At 38.1% G+C, this 14,493-nt stretch overlaps 1 long non-coding RNA gene across 9 annotated transcripts in view; it reads left to right on the top strand.

Moving 5' to 3' along the window:
• The first annotated feature begins 7,291 nt into the window (after nt 1-7,291).
• The window catches only part of LOC141727008 (uncharacterized), a 39,062-nt gene continuing 31,860 nt past the window's right edge, over nt 7,292-14,493 (top strand). For 2 of the 9 annotated variants that reach the window (XR_012577989.1, XR_012577990.1), the window contains exons 1-2: nt 7,295-8,087; nt 14,299-14,407. This is a non-coding gene — a long non-coding RNA (uncharacterized LOC141727008). Of the gene's footprint in view, nt 8,088-11,680; nt 11,839-14,298; nt 14,408-14,493 lie in introns of all 9 variants that reach the window. The other 7 variants (XR_012577986.1, XR_012577987.1, XR_012577991.1 and 4 more) reach the window with 6 other exon arrangements.

Here is a 14,493-nt window from a genome sequence, read left to right on the forward strand (position 1 = left end):
GCAGTAATGGTGACCAATGGTGACTCAAGATTAAACAACTCTAGTTTCAAAGAGCTGTTAAGCCCTGATTCATCAGAACTCTAAGTTCCACTGTCTATAACAATGTGCTACAACTTTTCTTGATTAGGGTTTTGTCACTTGTTACTTCTATTGTTACTCTAAAGACCCTATTCAGGGTCACGTAGGGTCAGGTTAGTATTATTCTTGGGAAAATGATGGGTAGAGCATAGGTGCTTTACCAGATGCACTGTGTCCTGATTTGAGCCCTTTTCTTGTTGGCTCTGCTGATGGGCAGATATTAGTTCAGACAGGAGGACTATGTTTCATTAAGAAGCCAAATGTGTTCAGTTTGGAGTTTAGGGACCAAGCTGAGGAACAATCTGGTCTTGTGGAACTGCATCCAGAAGGGTGACTGGGGTTGTTGGAGTTTGCTGTGCCTGAGCCCATCCAATGGGCAGAAGCTGACCCTTCACCAGGAGGAGGCACAGATGTATGACTGGACACTGAACATAAATGAGAGGCAAGAAAAATCCTTAGAATGCCTGGAGTTTAGCAGTGGCTGCTCTCCCCCAGCCCCAAGGAGGAATCTCCCCTGAGAGAAATGTACTTTTGGAGTGAACTGGTCTCTCCTCTCTGTACTCAGAAGTGGTGAAGAGGAGACCTTTAATCAGCCAAATTCCCACCCAGGTTTTTTGGCGTGGCTCACATCACCTCCTAGATTTACAGGCCTCTCCTTAAGTTCTTTATAAATCACATGAGCTCTGTTCCTGCTATGCACAGCCAGGAGTTTGGTTTTGGAGTAGTCAACTTGACAGATATCCATCCTCAAGGAATAATGCAAAACTAACCACGTCTGGTGCACAAGAGTCTTGCTTTTATCAAAAGTCTTCAATGTAACTCAGGAAGAAATTATGAGCTTCTATCACCAAAAAAAAAAAAAAAACCAACCAACCAACCAACCAACCAACCAAAAAAACCCAACAACAAACCACAAAAAACCCAAAAACCAAAGGGTCCAATTTTCTGCCAACCTGTTCTACCTTCATTTGGATTTGAAAAAGAGCACCTGGAATCCTGGAAAAGATCTTGTGAGGTTGTGAGATCCAGAGCAAGCCAACACCATGCCTGGTTGGGTGAGCCCTAGGAGTCCAGAGCAGATATACATCTCCGAGCAGATGCCCTCACACCTTGGAGGTATGAGGGCAAAAATAGCTAATTATATCAGGTTTTTGTCATCAAATTCCTCCCTTCAAAAGCATATGATGATCATGATTGTCTAACATTTTACAAGGAGCAAGGCCAAATGAAACTCACTTCTCTTAATTCTGAAATTTTCTCAAGCATATTTGGGAAAATTATATTTTAACATAAATTGTTTAAAGTAAAAAAAAGAGACAATATGTTGTGTTTCTATTGACATTTTGTGCAAAAAAAAAACCAACTGGGTGAAAATTTTTTATTGTTTTGGTAGTTGGATTTCTTGTTTGCTTGTTTTTCGCATTAGCCAATGACTCAACATAACTACAATAGAAAGATATTGGCCAATGATGTCTTCATATTACACCTGAATACAGAATCGAGTTAATCACCCATCTTCAGCAGTAGGGTGTGCCAATTATCTGCCAAACAGCTTGCACAGTTCAATGACTCCAAGTAATTTTGCTGACATTCTAAAAATAGGTGTTTATGCAACAGCCCTTCAAACATAACTAAAATCAAGATATATAATGAAATAACATTCTGTGCTTCAAAGGAGGTGATTTTTTGTTCTTTCCCTTCTTTTAAAGGTCACATGATAACCAGATCATTTAAGAGTGAAGTAAGTTCTGAGTGCAGCTGGTTTCTGCCCCCAGACTGGCTTTTTCCTCAACTTCTATCAAGGTTTATAAGATCTGTTAATCAGTTTGAAGATACCCTGATCTCTCCTTCAAGAAGAGCCCTGTAATATTTACTGTGCATTCCTCCTTCCTCCTTTATCTCCTCTTCCTCCTAAGACACTCCTGCAAGCACCTGGCTTAATTTTACTACAGTTGGAGCAGGTTTGGCCATTCAGCATGGTTTGAGAACACTGAATTCCTAATTACTATGCACTGGTATTATATGGAGAGCTGTTTTCCTTCTCAGCCAAAACATTTTTCTCAGTCCTGCAGAAATTCAGTTTCTTATTGATGTGGATGGTTTGAGTTGGCAGCGCTGGAAAACTGAAATGTGGTGTGAGAACTGGGCTGGAAAACAATTATTAGAGTGGAGACGTAGTGAACAGAGGTAAAAATTACTTGAAGAATTGTAGGTTTATTTCCTTTGGTTGTCTCAAAATATTCTGGAGGAACCAAGTCCTTCCTCCTTCGAAAGATTGTATATTCACTTCCAACTGGTTCCAGTGACATTAATTTTGTATTAAAGGAATTTCCCAGGTCTGTCCATATGACATGAAAATCCTATGCTTTTCCACTGAATTCTTGATTAAATCCTTGCAGTCATTGCTTAAAGAGGAATTTTGAATGTGATGAGACTGGGTAGAGGCTGGGAGCAGCTGTTATCTCTGTTTGTAAATGTTATCAAGGTGTAACGGCGGCCAGAGATTTCTCTCCTGTAAGAAGTGAACATCCTTTTTTCATTTCATTCCTATTCTTTCCCATGAGTTATGCAATATAGAGTCTGAACAGCAAGAAAAACTTGCAGAGTTTCCTGATAAATCTTACTTCTTGGGGAAGTCTGAGGAGTTGGTTTATTATCTTTTTTTTTTTCTTCCACAGATTCTAAAAAGAGAAGATTGTAGAATTGGGTGTGCTATTCTTATGATATTAATCTATTTACAGGTACTGCATAGCCACAACGCTTGTGCTGATTTTTCATACCACCTATTAGCCAGTTGATTGTGACTGCACTTGCACAGCAAGTTGCAGCATGTGTGCAAGGCCCTTGGCAGCAGACAAGTGCTGGAGGAAAGAATCCAACCTGAAGTGAGGAAAATGCCCATATTCAGTGTGGTCTAAGTGAAGTTGGAAGATCATGACAGCACTCCTTGTGAACTCCAGAGGGGTGGTCTTGATTTATATGTTATTTGCAGCTACTTCTGAAAATATATGGAGGATGAACAAAATACTGGTGGGGAGAAATAAAAGTAATAATAGAAATTAAAATAAAATAATGATAAAATAATAATAAAACGAAAAGCTTGCTGTCTATCATACTTTACAGAGGGAGAAAAGGGTGAGATGGCAAGTTGTCTCTCTAGCTTACTAGAAAGTTCTGAAGAAATGCTTGGCAATCGCAGCAGAGTTTACAAGTATCTTGAAGAAAACAAAGAACTGAGAAATGGCCAACAAAGCTATGTCAAGAGCAAATAATGTCTAAACAATCCAATTGAAGTCTTGAAAATATGAAAGACTTTCTCAACAGGTAGAAACAGCAGATTTTATGCATTCTGGCTTTACCTTAAAATTATTGTGGCGTTTCACCCAACAGTTTCTGGTGAGGAAGCATGTTGAGCTCTATGGGCTGAAGGCTCAGTGCAATGCTGGCTGGAAAACTGTTTCCAGAATTCAGCAGCTTAAAGTCAGGGAATATGACCTCTGTGTGGCACTCAGGAACAGTTAATAATAGTGATGGGATGATGAAATAAGAGCATGGTCATTAAATTCAGAGATTTTTGACTGAAAAAGAATAAGAACGTATAGACAGGCTCAACTTTATAATTGGCCTCGACAAGCTGGTGAATACAAGTCAACAAGGACAAGTGCAGAGCATTGCACCTCAGTAGGGAAAATCTCTTCAAATGGAGAGCAGACCTCAAGAAGTATTCAGACTATTGAATATTAGAATTCTAAAGGACAAAATTATAAAAAGCCAAGTCAGCAACCTTTTGGTAGAAAGGGACCTAGAAATTATTGTGGTCCATGGATTTTATGAGATGGTGGTAGTGCTCATGTGAGAAAGTAAGCTTTCCTATAGGAGAATTTAGAAGATGAGCTGTGTGAATAAGGTGAAATAACCTTTCTTCGTCATTCAGTACTACCTGGTTAACATGGCAGTACTGTATTTTAGACAACAGTAAGGATAGATATGGTCAAAGGTATAGGATAAAAGGTCTCCAAGGGAAAGATAAAAATTGTTTAGGGATTTGTCTAACAGGGGCAAATAAGCTTTTTAACACACAATATAAGTTGCAAAAGCTAGTCAGTCTGTTCTAACATACAGACAAGAAACACACCAGAAAGCATGGAGTTTACATTGCAAAAAGAGAGCTTTAATTATTAGCTAAGGGATAAGGAAGTACTGTGCAGAAAAGGTGTGGAGCACTGGTGTCATGTTGTAGTTCTGAAAAACAAGTTAAGCAAAAGTTCTTCAGGAATGACAGGTGTGATTGAAGCTGCCTTAGTCTGAAGGGTGGAAAATGGTCCTCACCAGGTTTCCTCTCATCTTCTGTTCTGTGATATTGACCAGTCATCAAGAGGACTTTAACCAGATGTCCAAATTAAATTGAAAGCCTCAATCTATCTCAATGTAGACTAGTGGGGGAGCAGCTGGGAGATGTCTGTAAAATGAACCTAGATTTTAGGTAGAAATGTCCTATTTTAAAACTTTTCTGTTCTGCTCTCATGTAAAATTGTCATTTTATTTCTTTTTGTGATTTTGAGGCTGACCACAGATACCCAAACAGGGGTATGTAGCTGGTAGTCAAACTCAGCTGGACACTTTGAGTGAAAGTGCATAGCAGATAGAAAGATCATGATCTTGGTTGCAAAAGTACACGCAACTGTTGTACTAAGCACTGACAGATTGACAAGGGCAGCCCTTTTGCGTAGTGGTTGTCCCTTTTAAAAATAACATGCTTTCATTTAGCAGTAAGTGAAAGACAAATAGTCCTTAATTTATCACAGAATTGTTTACTTTAGATCAGTCATCCATATGCAGATGATTCAACTCTTGATTCAAGTGTTTCAGTACCTTGGTGGCAAGGCCTTTTTCAATTTTCAAATTGTATCTCTTCGTCCTTCACAACACAAACAATGGAAATGGAAAATTGCTCAAGCTGTAATTGTGAACATCATTATTTTCTCCACTTTATTCATCTCCCTAATAATTCTGAGCATTTGCTCCGTCTAAGATGAATAGATAAATGTCGACTACTTTCACTGGAAAGAAATAGGACTTTATTTTTTATGTCAGTGTAAATATTTCTCAAGATAATTCTTGCACAGCAGACTAATATGCAGCAGATCAAATTTTTTTCATGCATATATGAAGGATAAAATGCTACAGAAATTAAATAAAAATAATCTACCATAGAGAATGCAACAAATATCAGTGCAAAAGCTGACACTTAAGGGTGCTGCTTCCCTTCAGTTTTATCCTCACTGCACAAAAAAACCCCTGGGAAATTGACATTCATGCTTCTTATTGGCAGGAGAAGTGGTCTGCATTTGCTTTCCTAAACAATTAAGGGTCAGTCTGAGAATGACTGTTGTTTTCTGAAATGCACTTAATGCAAAAATCTTGGCAAATGAAAAATCACTAGTAGAAAATCCAGGTTAAAAAAAGACTAAACATTCCTTCTTGTGTCTGTGTGCTTACAACAATAACCTAAAACCCACTTATGTGAGTTGGCCTAAACTACCAAAGATCTAAACAATTCAAGAAAACCACTAGTAAAGGTGCATCTTATGAGGCTGATTTCCAGAGTTAGATGCATCTACATAAAACCTTTCCTTACATAAGAAACTAACTTTTATCTTCATAGAATATGGACTATTTTGAAATATTTATTTTGCTATGTAGCACTTTTTTTTAAGAGTTGCTCAAGTGCCTTTCAGGTTTTAATGCCATGATATCAAGACAGCTGACAAATTGCATTGAATTTATGAGCACTCTGTTATTACATTCCAATACTGCATTATTAATATATTTTCATGTAATTACAATCCATAAAATATAATTGAGATTGTTAGAAAAAAACTTAAATTTGCTTCAAAATGCTTCTACAAATCTCTAGCACCTCTGGTGACCACTTGAAATTGGTGCACTCTATTCTGACAGAAAAGTGAAACCCATCTAAGTTTGCCAAATAGTGTTATTTGGAAATAGCAGAATTGCTATTTTTTTTCTGTTTTCCTTCATCAGAAAATGCTGAAGATATCTGTAAAGAAAGTTTTGTAGTTTTACAACTAAATACACCGGCACATATTTCCTGACTTGTGCAAAATTGGGAAGTAGTATGATGAAGTTATTTTCCTCAGTCCTACACACCAATCTGATTTAGCATCATCACTCTATTTAAAAAAAATATTACTTTAAGAATGAGATTGTATGTACAAAATAATCTTGTTTTAGAGAAAGTGTAGTATATTATGTTTGTTTTCTATTGTGCTTCTTCATATGTCAGCTTTATTAACTATGCTTGCCATCATTCTTACAGAAGCACCGATAACAAAGTTTTTAAGATTTCATTATGTCATATCTCTTTATTTCAGGAATGGATGATTTTTCAACTTAAAGCACAATGAAATTGTGATTACAATGAAGTACTATACCAAAACAATATGTGTTCATAGTGCTGCAGCCTAGGATTTTCACTGATTTAATGACATCAGTTTTTCTGCTGACTTAATCTTGTCAGCACAAAACAGTTTGTATACACAAATGTCCAGTGTAAGGGCAGCTGTCTTTCTTTCTCTAATGTACCTGTAGATGTCTGGATTATAAATGCATAATCTTTCTTGCCCCTCAACTCAGCTTTTAAATCCAATGGCATTCAAGTTTTATAGGTTAACCATCCATTTTGTGAGCAAATGTTCTGTTACCATCTTACAATTTGCTTTTCATTAGTAGGTATGCATGATTTTTTTGCTTCTTTGAAGATTCCTAGAGCTGTGGACATCCTTTTCCTCTGTCATTCCATTATGTCACAAATAAATGTGTCAGGGCTACAGCACCCACTGGGTTGCATCAGAAGAGAGGAATGGTCCATCCCATCTGCAAGGAGAGCTGCTGTTTCTGTGCACTCTTGAAAAAAGATTAGTTCATTCTGTGAAATCAAAATGTGTTGAGAGACTGTTCCCAGACAAACAGCTGCTGTGTTAGATTTTCATTATCAAGGGATTGATGAGATTTACTCTGGGCTGTTTTTTTTCCATTGTGCCCTGGAGATAAGAATTCTTGTCTTTCTGCTAGTTATATTTTAACCTACCTGTTGGTGTCCTTATCTGAGAAGCTAAACACAGCAGGCTTTGTGGGAAAGACTTAACACTTGCATTGCTACTGCTTCTAAGACACCTTTCTTTTTGAGCACCCAGTCCACTGATAACTATAATTTAATGCATGTAGTTGTCTTATACAATGTAGAGAAATTATTAAAAAGATGTTTTGAGTGCTTTACTGACTTAATGTGGACTCTTTCTGGATTCATATAGGCACAGTGGACCTCAGCAGTTAATAAACCAGAGCCAGAATCCTGGCCTGTGTTAGCTGGTGCTGAAAAACTATTTTTAGACCCTTGGCAATTTAGGTAATTGGAGTTTTTGCCTCTTTTTGCTAATGAACTCTCTATTTTATAACTCAGCTGGCCATCAGCTTGGTGCAAGGGACAGGGAGTGCAGGGGACTCCACAGAGCACTCTGGGGGAGTCAAACACTGCTACATGTTAAGGACTTCATTGGGCATCCAAACCAAAACTCTCTGTCAATGGAGGGTTCATTAAGCAGCGCTGAAAGAGTTGGAACAGTCAATCATGTTTACTTGCAAGGTTGAAAATAGATTAGTGTTACTAATTATCTCTGTAAAGTGTTTTACAAAGACCCTCAGTGCTGCTAACTCAGGATTACGTGAGCATCTAGAGAGAACCATTCCTATCTCTAACAGTGAATGTCATTATTTGGCCAAACCACAACCTCTGAGAGACAGCTGGATTCTCACCAAGTCCAATATTTCCACAGAGCCAAAACATCAATTCATTCAAATTTCCAGCTCAGAGAGTAGGGAGGTTTAAAAGACCGGGTAGGGCTCAAACACTTGTCACCTAAATCCAGAACCTATTGTTCCACTCTACAACTGGGCCAAGGAGCATGAACCAACAAACACCTAACAAGGTAAGGCTAGAAAATATGAAATTTTTAAGGACATTTGCTAAGTGTATCAACTACCAGACTGTTGCAATAGTACATGGAGTAATAGTTTAAATCCAAAGGGTAAATTTAGATTAGATATATGAAAGGAGTTGTTTTATTTTTACAATGCTGGTGGTGAAACGCTTGAATAGGTGGCCCAGAGAAGTGGTGGGTGCCCTGTCATTGGAAACATTCAAGATCAGGTTGAATGGGGCTCTGACCAGACTGATGTCCTTGAAGATGTCCCTGCTCATTGCAGGGAGGTTGGATTAGATGGCCTTTAAGGGTCCCTTTCAACCCAAACTATTCTGTGATTTTGTGATATGCCATGTACACCCCCAGTTCCCTCACTTGCATTGCCATTAACTACCACAGTAGCCTTTCACATTCCTAATCTCACTAAATTCTTTTGTGTCTTCTTCACAAACAAAAAATATTTGAGCAGAATAGAACATTGGGTCATAAATGTTCCTTCAGAAACCTGAAATGGTTTTGTAATCTAGTGGCATGGTTAGCTTTCCTCTTGAAAACTACAATAATTCACCTAACATAAAGGAAAGTACACTAATATAATGATACATGATGTATTATCTTTGATATTATACTTCTTTTAGCAGTTTATATCCAAATCAGTAATTTTTTAGCATGATATTTGGGTTTTCTGGAAGGCATGAAGACAAAACTCACACTTCTTAGAATCTCTTTGAGGTTGTTAGCAAAAGTAGTAATTAAAATTTCCTAGTATGTTTACCTATCCTCTTCCCAAAAAATCACTGAGACCAATTTCCTAAATTAACATTCAGAGGCCTTAATATTCTATAGAGGCATGGAGAGAAATTTAAAAATTCAAGTTGATATAATACTTCTTTTCAACAATCTGAGAGGCACTTTTAATAAGATGCATTCTTAATGGAGTTTTTACTGTGTTCCAGGCAAAAAAGATCTTAGAATGGTCTCATTATACAACTTCAGCTTCAATGTAACAGCCAAAAATACAAACTAAGATAAATTGTCTGTTGTGAAACAAAGTCAAAACTGTTACGGTGTTGGCTTGTAGAGTCTGTTTTCACTGAAAAAAGAGGCAAAATAAGGTTTTCAAAACCAAAACATACCTAAAGAATTAATCACAAATATTATTCTCACTGGGAAAGTTAGAGAGTTTTCAAAGCAGACCTTCACACTTCCTTAAACCTTTAATTACAATATTGATGTGGTAAGTCAGGGAGTGCTGGACATAAATCCAGAAATGACCATGTTAATAATGGTAAGTTTAGTTAGTGCTGAGTAAGTGTGCAAATATGATTCACCAATCAGTCTATATGTCAATAATAAGCATGAATCAGATGCATTTCTCTGAAGTGTAAATTTGCTTAAGTATAAACTTATTGAAGTATAAAATAAGTTTTTGACAGAAAATGCAAGTGCCATGGTAACCTGGATTCAAAAACTCACCACTTTTAAAATGAAAATGCAGAAGGGAATACATAAATCTAGGTGTAGTAAGACTTTTTCTTTGAGCTCTGTTATTTCTCTCTTTTTATTAGTATCCTTCCAAACATGTTCTGCTACTTGAAAAAAAGTTTACGATGTTTGTTCAAGTTCCATGACATTTAAAAAAAGAAAGAACCTTACCTGGCAAGCTGAGTTCTGGGTGGGCAGAAATATCACTGTGATTTTGTGCTTTTGGATGTGGGATGTAGATCATGGATTTGGTAATTCAGTTTCATTCTTCTGTATTTTTAATTTCTGTAAATCTTGGGAAGAAAGTGGAAGGGAGCAATTCTACATCCTATAGAGGGATATGATTTGAAGAAAGCCATGTCATGACATAACTATGTTGCAAGACCACTTTTTACACTAGTAGTGCCAAAATACTATTACTGTATAAAGAACTTTTGAATCAGAAAGTCAAAGGTAAAATGTCTAATTTAAAGAGCAGAAATTAAATTGCAAATTATGTAGATTCACCACACATTGTAAACTGGTGTGTTTCTTAGCTGAAACTGTGAAAATTTAAAACAACTTTGTAAATATACTCTTGTCTGAGCAACTTGAGGCAATACCAGGAGCCTTATGCAACTGCTGCCTTGTTTCTACATTTTCCATTAGTTACCAGATTCATCTGTAGGTTTTTTCTTTTTCCTTTGTGTAGCTATTATATAACAAGGGTCGTGTGAGTACAAAAAATCCCCAAAAATAAAACATGTAGTTTCCCAGTATGTTGTTTCCCAGTAATGATGACTTCTGGCAGTGAGCTTCATATGTCCTAATCTAAAACAAAGGCAGCACAGGAAGAGAAAGTGACTCAGCCTTTGAGTCAGAAAGCAAATTATCTAACCAATCTAATCTGGTCTTTATGAGCTTGAATGAGGTGTTTTGCTGGGCTTGGATTATTTTCACATGGGGATATGTATTAGGAAGAATGGAAGCACCTTGTGAAACTGATAAAATGTGTTGCTAAATGCTCTTTGGCTGAAAGATTTTAGAGGTATTTTTTGTTTCACCCAGCCAGCAACCAAGACCCATGCAGTCACTAGCTCACTTATCCACAAGTGAAATCACAGACAGAATTGGAGAAATAAATGCCAAAAATCTCATGGGCTGAGATAAAAGCAGTTTAATAGGGAAATCAAAGGCTGCACACACAAGCAAGGCAAAACAAGGATTTGATTCACCACTTCCCATGGGCAGGCAGGTGTTCAAACATCTCCAGGAGAGCAGGACCCCATCACATAAGTAGACACTTGGGAGAACAAGCACTATCACTAAAAATGTCACCCTCTTCCTCCTCCTTCCCTAACTTTATACAGTGAGCCTGATGCCACATGATGTGGAATATCCTTCTGGTCACTTGGGGTCACCTGTCCCAGCCATGTCTCCTCCAACCCCTCCCAAGAATCCCACACTTCCATGGGACAATATGAACAGCAGGAAAGGCCTTGGCTCTGTGGAAGCCCTGCTCAGCAATAACAGAAACACCTCTATATTATCAACCCCGTGTTCAGCACAAATCCAAAACAGGTGTATGGCATTCCATACAAAGACACTGTGAAGAAAATGATACCAGCAGAAAGCAATACAGATAGGTATGTGCTTCCCTCAAAGAAATTACCTTACTTCAAAGCTTTCTTTTCTCCTAAATGAGTTTATCAGTACATTTTTTTGTGACTTGGGAAAGAAGGGGAATGAGATTTTTATCAGGAAGGAAATCTAGGGTGCTGTTTACCCAATGTCTGAATCAGTGCAAGTCAGCTGCTGGGGGAAGTCCCTTACACCTAGTACAGTTCTGTTTTTCCTGAGCCTATAAATGTCCCATCTGTCCAGCAGTTCTCCTGCTATGTGGAAAAGGGCGCTGCCATTTCCAGTGGTTTCATGGGCTCTTCCTAACTGAAGTAGCTCAAACCACATGTTCACTCCAGCACCCATCCCTCAGGTGTGGCCCTGTGCTGGGAAGCAGGATGCTGCCCTCATGCAGCTCTGTGGAGTGCATCCCTCATTGCTTTGCCCTGTATGTGTGCTGTCCCTTTGCCTTCCTCCTGCAAACACATACCACAAAATGTTTGTCTCCCCCTCAGGTGAAACTCTCTCTGCACTTTGTCTGTCTGGATTTCCATGAGGCTGAAAGAACTAAGATGCATTCCAGTTACTAACAGTTGCTTCATCTTGAGTGTCAGCCTCTTCTCCCTGGTAACAAACAATAGGATGAGAGAAAACAGCCTCAAGTTGCTCCAGGGTAGGTTTAGATTGAACATTAGGAAATATTTGTTCACCAGTAGGGTTGCCAAGTCCTGGAACAGAGTGCACAGGGAAGTAATGGAGTCACCACCCTAGGTGGCATTCAAAAGATAGATCTGACACATCCACACAGGGGAGTGATTTAGTGATGGACTTGGTAGGGCTGGGTTAATGGCTGGACTTGATGGGTCTTTTCCAACCTAAATTATTCTATGATGTTATGATCTGCTGCTGGGGGAGGAAGTGCTGCCTATGGTCCTCTTTGAACACCCTTGGAAGCCCTGATGGTTCTTCTTTCCTTGCTCAACTCTTCTGTCCCCTCCTCCTCCTTCATGAGTCCTTCAAATCATACCTCTTCCTGGCAAAGCAGGTGGAGTAAACACAGACAACTTTCCTTTCAGCACTGCAAGAATGACCCCAAAAGAATGTACTCAAACCAGTGTTGTGTTTATATTTTAATTATCCACTGACATGACCTTTGGCTGAGTTGTCCTTCCAGTCATCCCAGGAAGATATTGTCAGTCCATGTTTTGTACAGCACTTCTGAAAGCACTTTGGAAGACACTGCAGCATTTGCTGCATTTCAGAGATGGAAAAATCACCAAATGAAAAATCAAGTAACTTTTAACTGCTAAAGTAGACATGCAGAGCCAGGGACTGTGGGAAGCTTTATCTGTGCCAGAAATTCAGGCCAGCATTTTTCTGACAACAGCATTTCCCAAGCAGCACCTACAGTTGCTGATTTTTAGCCATTCTTAGGGCAATAACTTCCCAGATTAATTAACTGAACTACTAACAAACATCTTGTTAAATTCTGTGCAAATAATTTTGAAGTCTTAAAGTAACTTGCTTGGTCAGTCTTCCCTTATTATGTTTAGGGAGACACAAGATGTATTTCAGAAAAGAGAACAGGAGAAATATTATCTACTTAGATAACAATCTGAAGTGAATAAATGCAACTCAGTTATTGACTGAAAATGTCTTTTGTTGCTTTGTTCTGCCACTTAGTGTCAACAGCACAGTGCCAAGTGCAGACTTGATTTGCGTCACCACTATGGTGATTTTGTCCCTATGCTAATTTTGCAACATACGACAGTGATAACCTTGTAAATCTTGGATTTACAGGGAGGCAAGGATGAAGTAAACAAGAAGTGAGATTTTTATGGTTATTCTTTCCTGCAATATAGATTTATGGAAATGCTGTCTATCAGGGGGCATTATCTTTAGCCTGTTATCTTTTGGCATAAATGTGCATTCATTTCAACCCTTTTAAAAAATCCTCAAAGGGAATAACAACACCAATAATAATACAATAGCAGCAACAATAAATAATATCCATAAAATCACATATCAGAGAGTGGTTTGGGTTGGAAGAGAACTTTTCCCTCATTCATCAGTAGGGACACCTTTTACCAGACAAGGTTGTTCACAGCTCTGTCTGATCCAGCCTTGATTCTTCCAGGCATGGCGCATTCACAACTTCTCTGGAAAATATGTGCCAGGGATTCACTGCCCTCGCAGGGAAGTATTTCTTCTAAATATTTAATCTAATCCTCTTCTTTTCTAGCTCAAAGCATTCCTTCTTGTCCTGTCCCTCCGCACTCTTATCAGAAGTCCCTCTCTGGCTCTCCTGCAGCCCCTTTGTGCACTGACACGAGGTCTAAGGTCTCACCAGAGCCTTCCCTTCCCTGGCTGGACAGCTCCAACTTTCTTAGCCTATCTTCATAGAAAATTGCTTCAGCTCTCTAATCATCATCATCATGGCCTCCTCTAGACTCGCTCTGCTTCTTGTTTTGGGAAGCTGTGGTGTGAAAAAAGAACAATAATAATAAACCAACAATAACAATAAGAAAAATAAAATATTGAAATGGAACTACAAAATAGTAAAGTAGGGAAATTATAAAACAATGAAACAACAAAATAGCACAATAACAAGGTAATAAAATAAGAAATAATAATGTAATAACATCATTAACTGTGTTACTTGTGTGTAAATGGATCTGTGGCTGCCTGGGGTCCCAGTGGTGGGAAGAGGCTTCTGAAGCTGGAGCACTGGTTTTTGGAGGCTGGAGGGGTGGAGGATATTTGCAAGCAATGTTTTTCCTCTGCTCCCAACACTGTGTCAAAAGCAAAGAAACAGGAAAAAATAGAAAACAAAAAACCAACAAAAACCCACCTAAAAACCAAACCAAAAAAGAACTTCAAACAAGCAAAAAAAATTAAACAGAAACACAACAAACATCCTAATCTCTTTCCCCAATTAAAAAAAAAAAAAAAAAGAAACAAAAAGTATAGCTTTTTTCATCCATTTTGGTTTTAAACAGTTTTCTGGAATAATTTAATTCAAACTAAAGGTAAATACTTAGTAAGCAACATAGATTTCAAGTATAGTGTCAATGGTAATGATTTTTTATTTAAATTAAAAACTTGTTGAATTCTTTCCTTTTAATTTCTATAGATTACAAAAACCACCAATACAATTCCTGTTCTTTGACCCCCTGCCCCTTTACGCAAGCCTCCAAATTATGTGCAGGACCTCTGATTATGGATGAATCATATTCTGACAGGTAAAAAAATCCTTGTTTGAAGTATTAGCTAAATAACCCAAAGCTCTTGGACAAACTTGCAAAAGTTCCTGGCTTTGCTATCAGTT

Source organism: Zonotrichia albicollis, chromosome Z (assembly GCF_047830755.1).
Source record: "Zonotrichia albicollis isolate bZonAlb1 chromosome Z, bZonAlb1.hap1, whole genome shotgun sequence".
Lineage (NCBI taxonomy): Eukaryota > Metazoa > Chordata > Aves > Passeriformes > Passerellidae > Zonotrichia > Zonotrichia albicollis.